Source organism: Ananas comosus, linkage group 3, assembly GCF_001540865.1.
Source record: "Ananas comosus cultivar F153 linkage group 3, ASM154086v1, whole genome shotgun sequence".
Classification (NCBI taxonomy): Eukaryota; Viridiplantae; Streptophyta; class Magnoliopsida; order Poales; family Bromeliaceae; genus Ananas; species Ananas comosus.
Genome location: NC_033623.1, coordinates 5,750,865 through 5,758,316, shown reverse-complemented (window position 1 = coordinate 5,758,316; position 7,452 = coordinate 5,750,865). Strand labels below are relative to the sequence as shown.

Here is a 7,452-nt window from a genome sequence, read left to right as displayed (position 1 = left end):
CATTCATGTTGTGTATGTGTCCATGAATCGTCCAAGGAATTAATAAGATGATGACATATATTCTCAAGAGTTGAGAATTTGAGACATGTGTCATTGGTGGTTAATTCTTAAATGCTCCCGATCGATGGATCATCACGGGGACGGTGATTGATCCGGTGAGATTGGTACATAGGTCACTTCCCTTTTGGGTAGACGGGTCTCGAGTCGACAGTGTGGGGACACTGAAACGAATATTCTGGTGGTTGTTAGAGATCAAGGGTACCAAGCGTGACCAACGCGAGAACACTTGGATGTCTACTCACTCGTCAGCGACTTACTCAATGTTGCAGTAGTGTGACTGGTCCTTTGACCTGTGGTGCCTCGGCTTACTGTAGTTTGACTGTACATACACTTGGTCCCTAGCCATTTGGGTCCTTGCGGTGCATGTTGGCTGCAGTAGGTTCATTGTAGGAATAGGGTGCGCACTTAGATGGAATCTATTTCCCTTGGTAGATAGGAGTGTTAGTCCTATGTGATTTATGAGACTGAGTTTAGAAGACCTTGGCCAGGGCAGAGTTAATAGCGGAAAAGGGTTTCCGATATTAGAAACTCGAGTCGAATAAATTTAACATGTGACAGACGATGGGGTTTGACGAGTTATTCCATAACCTCCGTCTAGTCGGAACTCATGATAGAAGGATTGTATCACACGGTAACTGCACCAAGAGGTTCAGTATTCCATTCTACTGGAATGCCACTACATGCTGCTAGGCGTCACTGGTGGATTGTGAGACTCATGAGAATTATCTAGATGATCAATAATTCTTATTGGGCTGAGTTGGAATTGTTCTCATCCATTGAAAGGAGTTTCAGTGATATTGTTGATAGTGATCAAAATATATCTCACTACCAGATAGAATAGAACCTATGGGGTCACACACATAAGAGGTTGTGATTGATCGGATAGCTAGATCGCGATTATTGAATCGCCGGTGGACCTAATTGTCAATATGTTGATAATTGGACTAATTTGTCATTGTTACAAATTAGCGGTATTAAAGTGTAAATATTACAGGAGAGGACTTACTAATAGTTAGTAAATTGTAAGAGGACTTATGTGCAATTATTGCATTATTAAGATCAAATTAATAAAATTCAAGTCGAATCAAATTAGGATTTGATCGATCTAACCAATTAAGGAAAGGATAAATTTAAATCTAGATTTATACTTATCCTTAATTATCATTATATTATTAGGAATAGGATTATATTCCTATATATAATATATGGGAGTTTTTAGAAAACCCTAGCCGTCATCTATCCTCTCTTCTCTCTTCCATCTTCTAGCAAGAAAGACGTCCTTTTGCAAGGGAGCTAGCACCCCGGTGAGGACATCGATCAAATCAAGAATCTCGTGTGGGTACCTATAGAGGCCGGACGCGTGTGTAGCTTCAAGAGAACCGAATTCCACGATCATCAAATTGAGAGAAAGATCTATCCGCGAAAAAGGTAAAGATTCGATCTTATTTTTCTTCTTTAATCTTAAAGAATATGAGGGATCCTAATTGCGTGGTTTTTGAGATTGGATCTCGAGAGTTTTTCAAAAATCAAATTTGTTTGATTTCTTTTTCCGCTGTGTTTTACCGTACACAATTTTCTAACAACTTACACATGTCTACGTATCAGAATCCCTTTCTCTTTCTCTTTCCTTCATCTTTTTCCTTCCCTTTCTCTCTCTAGGCTGATGGAAACCGAGAGAAAGTCATGCAGCAGATTGGTGTTTTGGGAGTGATAGGAGCTACCGAATTACAAGGGTTAGCTGAGGGAATTTGAGGTAAGTGACTTCCTCCTCAGCTAAGATTAGTTATAACTGTTTAAGAGCCATGTCTAAAGAGTTAAGACTTGTGTTACTAGGTAAAGTAAACCTAAGGGTGATTGGGAAAAGTGGAAGATAGTGGAGGGGCTGCTGCCTTGGTGAATTCTGGGCTGTCAAGCAGGAATTGTGGGTGGCTGGAGCTAAGGGCAACCTGGTGGAGCATTAGATTAAAGTAAGTTGAGCTTAACAGCAAGTTAGAGTTAAATTAATTGCCTTAAAGCTGATATATACAAGGATTTCCTGCTATTGGAGCTGGCCGACAGGATGATCTTGGCCTGGTAGAGTGGCCAAATCAGAGTTGCAACTGAGGAAACTTGGAAATTGGAGTATACCAGGAACTAAAGAGGGATTGTGAAGAACAAAAAGTTGCTGCCGGGCTGCAGCCTTGGTGGATCTGGGCGCCCGAATTGAGAAGGAACTTGATGGAGTTGGTGCTCGAGTGAAATTCCTTGGTGTGCCAAGCTGGAGAAAGGAGATTAAGCTGAGTGCAGCTTGGTGGATTTTCGAATTCAGGTGAGGATAAAGTCTAACTTGAATTTGAATAGTATTAATTGCCGAAGCCGATTTCTAAGTGGCTGAAGCTGAAATAAATACTTGCAATTATACAAAACTGCATACATGTATATAGTATGTATGTGTTTAGATCGTTATGAGTGAAATCTGAGGTAAGTTAGAGTCTGAATTCTGAATGGAAGTGCTACTATTGGCTGTATCAATTAGACTAAAAGAGTGATATGTGAGAAGGTGCATGTGCTGTTTAGAACCTAGTAATGAAGCAGATTCAGCATTGGATTCTAATTGGGAGTGAAGCTGGAAATGACCTAATTGGCAGCAAATTAAGATACTTATGATTAGATATTGGCTGCAGCTCAGTTAATTGTAACAATGAAATGATAGTTAAGAGTCCTATGGGTATTTGAGCTAATGGAAATGTAAAACTGCATTGTTAAATTCCTAATTAAACTCTATAAAATTAGCTCACACTATACATACTATATATATATATACATATATCTGTCTATGGACATAATGTCAAAATGGAAGACTGAATTAAGTAGTTCAAATTCTGAATTAGAGTAAGAATAATGGCTATAGAGAAATGGATTTGGGAGGCTATTAAGTTCTTTACTTAATATGAAATGTATAGAACTAACTATAAGTATGTACATATTGATACTATACATACTAGATGGGGTTAAATGCAAAGTTTGTAAAGATGCACATGTGACTCAAGTTTAACCTCTTTTATTTCTTTAGGAAGGAAGGGTAAGCGTGCTCGGAAGTTCAAATTGACATTCCGACGGATCTATGGTGCACTAATTACGGTAGAAGCCGTTCTAGCTCTAGTTGCACTGAGTCGCGAGAGCTCGTTATTGACACAGTTCGAGACGTTGATTCCAGTTTGTTGGCATCCCTACAGGTGGGTGGTGCTATCCGAAGTCATCGAATCCCTCTTTATGTCTATGTCAATCTCATTGGACATCTCAATATATGTGAATTGTATCATATTCATGTATTATAGGAAAAGGGTCGTTATGCGATTGAATTCCGTTAGTGTAAAGAACATGTGGGCACTAGAACATGAACGTAGAACCCTATAAATGTGTGAATATTACTGTGGACTATGACAATAGTAAACTTGGTGACATCATGACTAGAGATTTGATTAGCATCGAGAATGAAATTGTAAAACTAGCATAAAGGGCTAGTTAGAATTAAAGTGTGGAATTAGAACTAGATGAATTGATTAACATCTAGACTTGGACATGTAAATCTAGCATAAAGAGCTAGTTAAAGTGTAGCATTGTCAGTATATCCTCTCAGTGAGGATTGGATCATACTCACATAGTCTGTTTTGAGCTTGGCGGTGGTCGCTCCACCCAAGCAGTGCACTCCGGAGTTGTCACATGATGGGCTAACGTACTTGCCCAAGGACTAACGTACTTGCCCAAGGACTAACGTACTTGTCCAGCAGACGATCCCTCGGGTGGTTCGAGTCCCCTGATTTAGAGGGATTTGGTTGGTGAGTTATTGTTAACCAAATGGTTAACCAGTTTGATTGGGTAAATTGACTTCTGGCTTTGCAGTTGTAATATACTGAATCTTGAGCCTCTTGGCAAGTTCGAGGGTTGGATCGGCTTTTGGAACTGGTCTACGACTTTTGCAAGACTACTGAAAGGTTTTTGAAAAGTTACTAGAGTAAGTAAGTAACTAGAAATGGAAAAGTGCATCGCAAATGCATTATCAATTGTAATGCCTCGAATTTGGTCAATTACGAAGTTCGAACGTGGGAAATGGTAAATGAAATTGCCCTACACATTCTAAAGGGTTTGGACAATTTTTTGGACAAGTTAGAGAGTGATTGGAGAGTTAAAAGTAAGAAAATGCATTGATCTGGCGAAATCAGTGTTTTTCTGCTTGCTGTACCGGTACAGCCATCACCTTGTACCGGTACAGACTAGCAGAAACGTGGCAGCAAGGTTATTTTGGTAATTTCACCTCTTGTCCCTATCTTATCTCCCCCAGCACGACTCCTGGAGTATTTGGGAAGGCAGTAGAGCTCAGAGGAAGGTCCTTGCACCATCCTCACTCTTTCTCTCTAGGGTTTTTCTCTCTCTACGAGAAAGTCGCCGATTCGCGTCGATTTCGCGTTCCGCTTGATGTTTGCTGACCTGGAGACTTGAAGGAAGCTCTTGGAACGTGGAGAGGTGGTGTTTCACTGAATTTTTCGTGAGTATATCAGCAGAGAAGCTGAATTTCAGCTGTTGCAAGGTATATGGCTTAAAATCTCTCTAGTTTAAGATTTAGTATCGGATTTTGAATCGTTTTGCTTCTTTTGCTCCTAGCTGAATTAGGAGGGAATTTCAGCAGTAGAAAAAGGTGATTTGGCTATGATTTACATACCTTTCGTTCAGGGAAAAGTTCCTTTAAAGCTTAATAAAGATAACTAGTGAGTTATGACTCTATTTCGGGATTATATGAAGTCGAATTGGGTAAATTGATACTGTTTGGAATGATGTCTTCGCAGCAGGTTTCCGAAGTAAATTGAGTTTATTTGGTGACCTTGGGGACTGGTTTAGAAGGTGTTCTAACCTGAGGTAAGCTGGAATTTTAGTTAGAAACCTAATTTCACAAGGATTCGGCTATATTAATTAGTATACGTGCGTTTTGACGCCGTTTAATGGTTATTCGCAGCGAGAGTGCAATCGACCCTCGGATTGTCTTCGGCTAGCTTGAGAGAGCCCTTGGAGACTTATTTCGAGGTACTAAAGGGAATCAAAACAGGAATTTAAGTTATTACTTTGTACTACGTACAATGTGTGCCGAAATTGGACATTTCGGTGGTAGTTTGATGCGCCTTCCGTGTTTTGTTTTCAGCAGAGTTGGGGCTCCGCTGAGCTGAGTTTCGGGACTTCTATTGGCTGGATTGAGCTTGGCGATAGGTGGGTCGGACCTTTCCGAAATGGGTGAATTTCCCTCTATGTCTCCTTTGACATCTGAGTTGAAGTTATTTCATATTCATGTGAATATATGTATAGTTTAAGGCATTGAGACATGCACTGATATGTAGATCATATCGAAAATGATAGCATCTCTAAATAGTAATGAAAGATTCATGACTTGTCCATTCTACTTGGTTACCTGTTAAGTACTATGGATTTATGATACTAGTAGTTTGCATATGCAATTTGGCTTGATGTTATCCACGAGGATAGAATGGTAAATTCGTGAATGGACCAATTAGTTCTGTTGAACAACAAAGAGACTGATGTACTTAGGATTGAGCTATGCAATGTTATATAACAAGTATAATGGCTACACTCTGAAAGATCAGGTAAAGGCTTGTGTTGCATATGCATTCCTAATTGTAGAAGGAATGGTATGGAGATCACGTGAAAAGTATTTTATCGTTTATATTCCTTCATTCACATGATAGATTCATAGTGTGGTATGTATTCTAGTACGTAACTAGAAGTCTAGATGATGGCATAATTGAATGATAGACAACTGAATATAATCTAGTAGATAACTAGATTTACATATGATGACATACTTGTATAGTCAAGTAGAGGTGATTGTTTCATATTTGTTTGCTTCAAGTAATAGAAGTTTATATTGAACTTCAGGTTATGTGCCATGAGTCTATGAACAGAACATTAGTAAACCACTTTCCTTATGTATAAGGAGTAGTGAGAGATTGTGCGTGACTGATCAGGTATAGCCTGATAGAAACACTAGTGTGATGTAAAGCTTTAACTTGTCAAGTTATATTAATGACTGGTAGAATCTTGTCAACAAGTTGTTGATAGTGACTTATGATTGGGTACTACAGTGCCGACCTTGGGTCGAGTTGAGATTCCATGTCAGAGACATGATGCTGTTGAGATATTTGTACCCTGGACTATAGCTAGCATACCATTATGCTCTTTCGTACATGCTTGTGGGGGTCGCGCCCCCCCAAGCCCCGCGTTCCGGAGTGGCTTGAGTTGAGATTTCATGGCAGGCACATGATGTTGTTGTGAGACTGGTACTGTGGACTACGGCTTGCATGCCATTATGCGCGTTTGCACACGCTTGCGGGGTCGCTCCCCCCCAAGCCAGCACTCCCGAACAGCTCAGCGACAGATGCTCGCAAATGTACGAAGTGAGGGCCGAAATGGAATGCCGTGGGGGAGGCTCATTCCTAGAGTGGGGATGTTGACTACCACGGGGCCATTAGGCACGGCGCGGCTTGAACTTACCTTGTGTAAGTCCGTTGGAAATTGGGTTATGTAAGCTGGGCAGAGTAGTAAAGTTACTATATGTCTTGGGTTAAGTGAACTTATTGATGACATCATGTTTGGTTAGCGGAATAACCTAGAAGTTGACATCATGTTTGGTTAGCGACATAAAGAATGTTTCATTCTTGCTAATGTAGAAAGTAATTACATAATATTATCAGTAATTCCGGTAATAATGAATTATCTTGCTTGCAATCTGGTATATGTTTGATTAAATTGTCAAGAATATGATTGATAGAATGTATCGTGATAATTGATACGTGCAGTCTATTGATATTTATTGATTGTTGAGTAAATAGCATGAGTAATTTACTTTTACAGTTGCTGATTGCATTTACTGGCTTATTGCATTTACTTGCTTACTTATTACTATCTACTCATGCCACAGTTGACCTAGTAGTGTACTTCGCCACTCTCGGCGACTTACCCACTGGGAACTATTGTTTAATAGTTCTCACGCCCTCTTTGTTGTTGCTTTTACAGAGCGTTCCACCGCGGGAAAGGCTAGGGTTCTTGGCAAGGGGTCTGCGGCTAGCTAGAGCCTTTTTGGACGTGTACTAGATGACCTCCACCAGTTTATGTAGTTTAGTATAGAGATGTATATTAAGTTTTTGTAAATTGTACTATATTTTTATTTCCTGTAGTAAGGTTTGGATTGTATAAGTTTAAACTTACAAGTCTTGCTCTGATTACCTGGTTAGAATTATATGCTTTTACTATATGATTTGTAGACGCCTTGTGTATACTTGAGCTGTGGTGTACACGGCGGATCTGTGCACGCGACCGGATATGCTTCCGCTCGTACCCGGGCGTGAC

At 39.9% G+C, this 7,452-nt stretch overlaps 2 long non-coding RNA genes across 3 annotated transcripts; both read left to right on the top strand.

Annotated features, from left to right (window-relative positions):
* LOC109708202 lies at nucleotides 1,677-3,314 on the top strand. The gene is made up of 4 exons (XR_002215688.1): nucleotides 1,677-1,813; nucleotides 1,894-2,027; nucleotides 2,108-2,368; nucleotides 3,113-3,314. It is a non-coding gene; the product is annotated as an uncharacterized LOC109708202 (long non-coding RNA).
* On the top strand, nucleotides 4,118-7,151 carry LOC109708068. Of its 2 annotated transcripts, none has more exons than XR_002215650.1 (4): nucleotides 4,118-4,953; nucleotides 5,051-5,118; nucleotides 5,237-5,298; nucleotides 7,120-7,151. It is a non-coding gene; the product is annotated as an uncharacterized LOC109708068 (long non-coding RNA). The 2 variants fall into 2 exon arrangements; XR_002215649.1 differs by having other exon boundaries at nucleotides 5,234-5,298.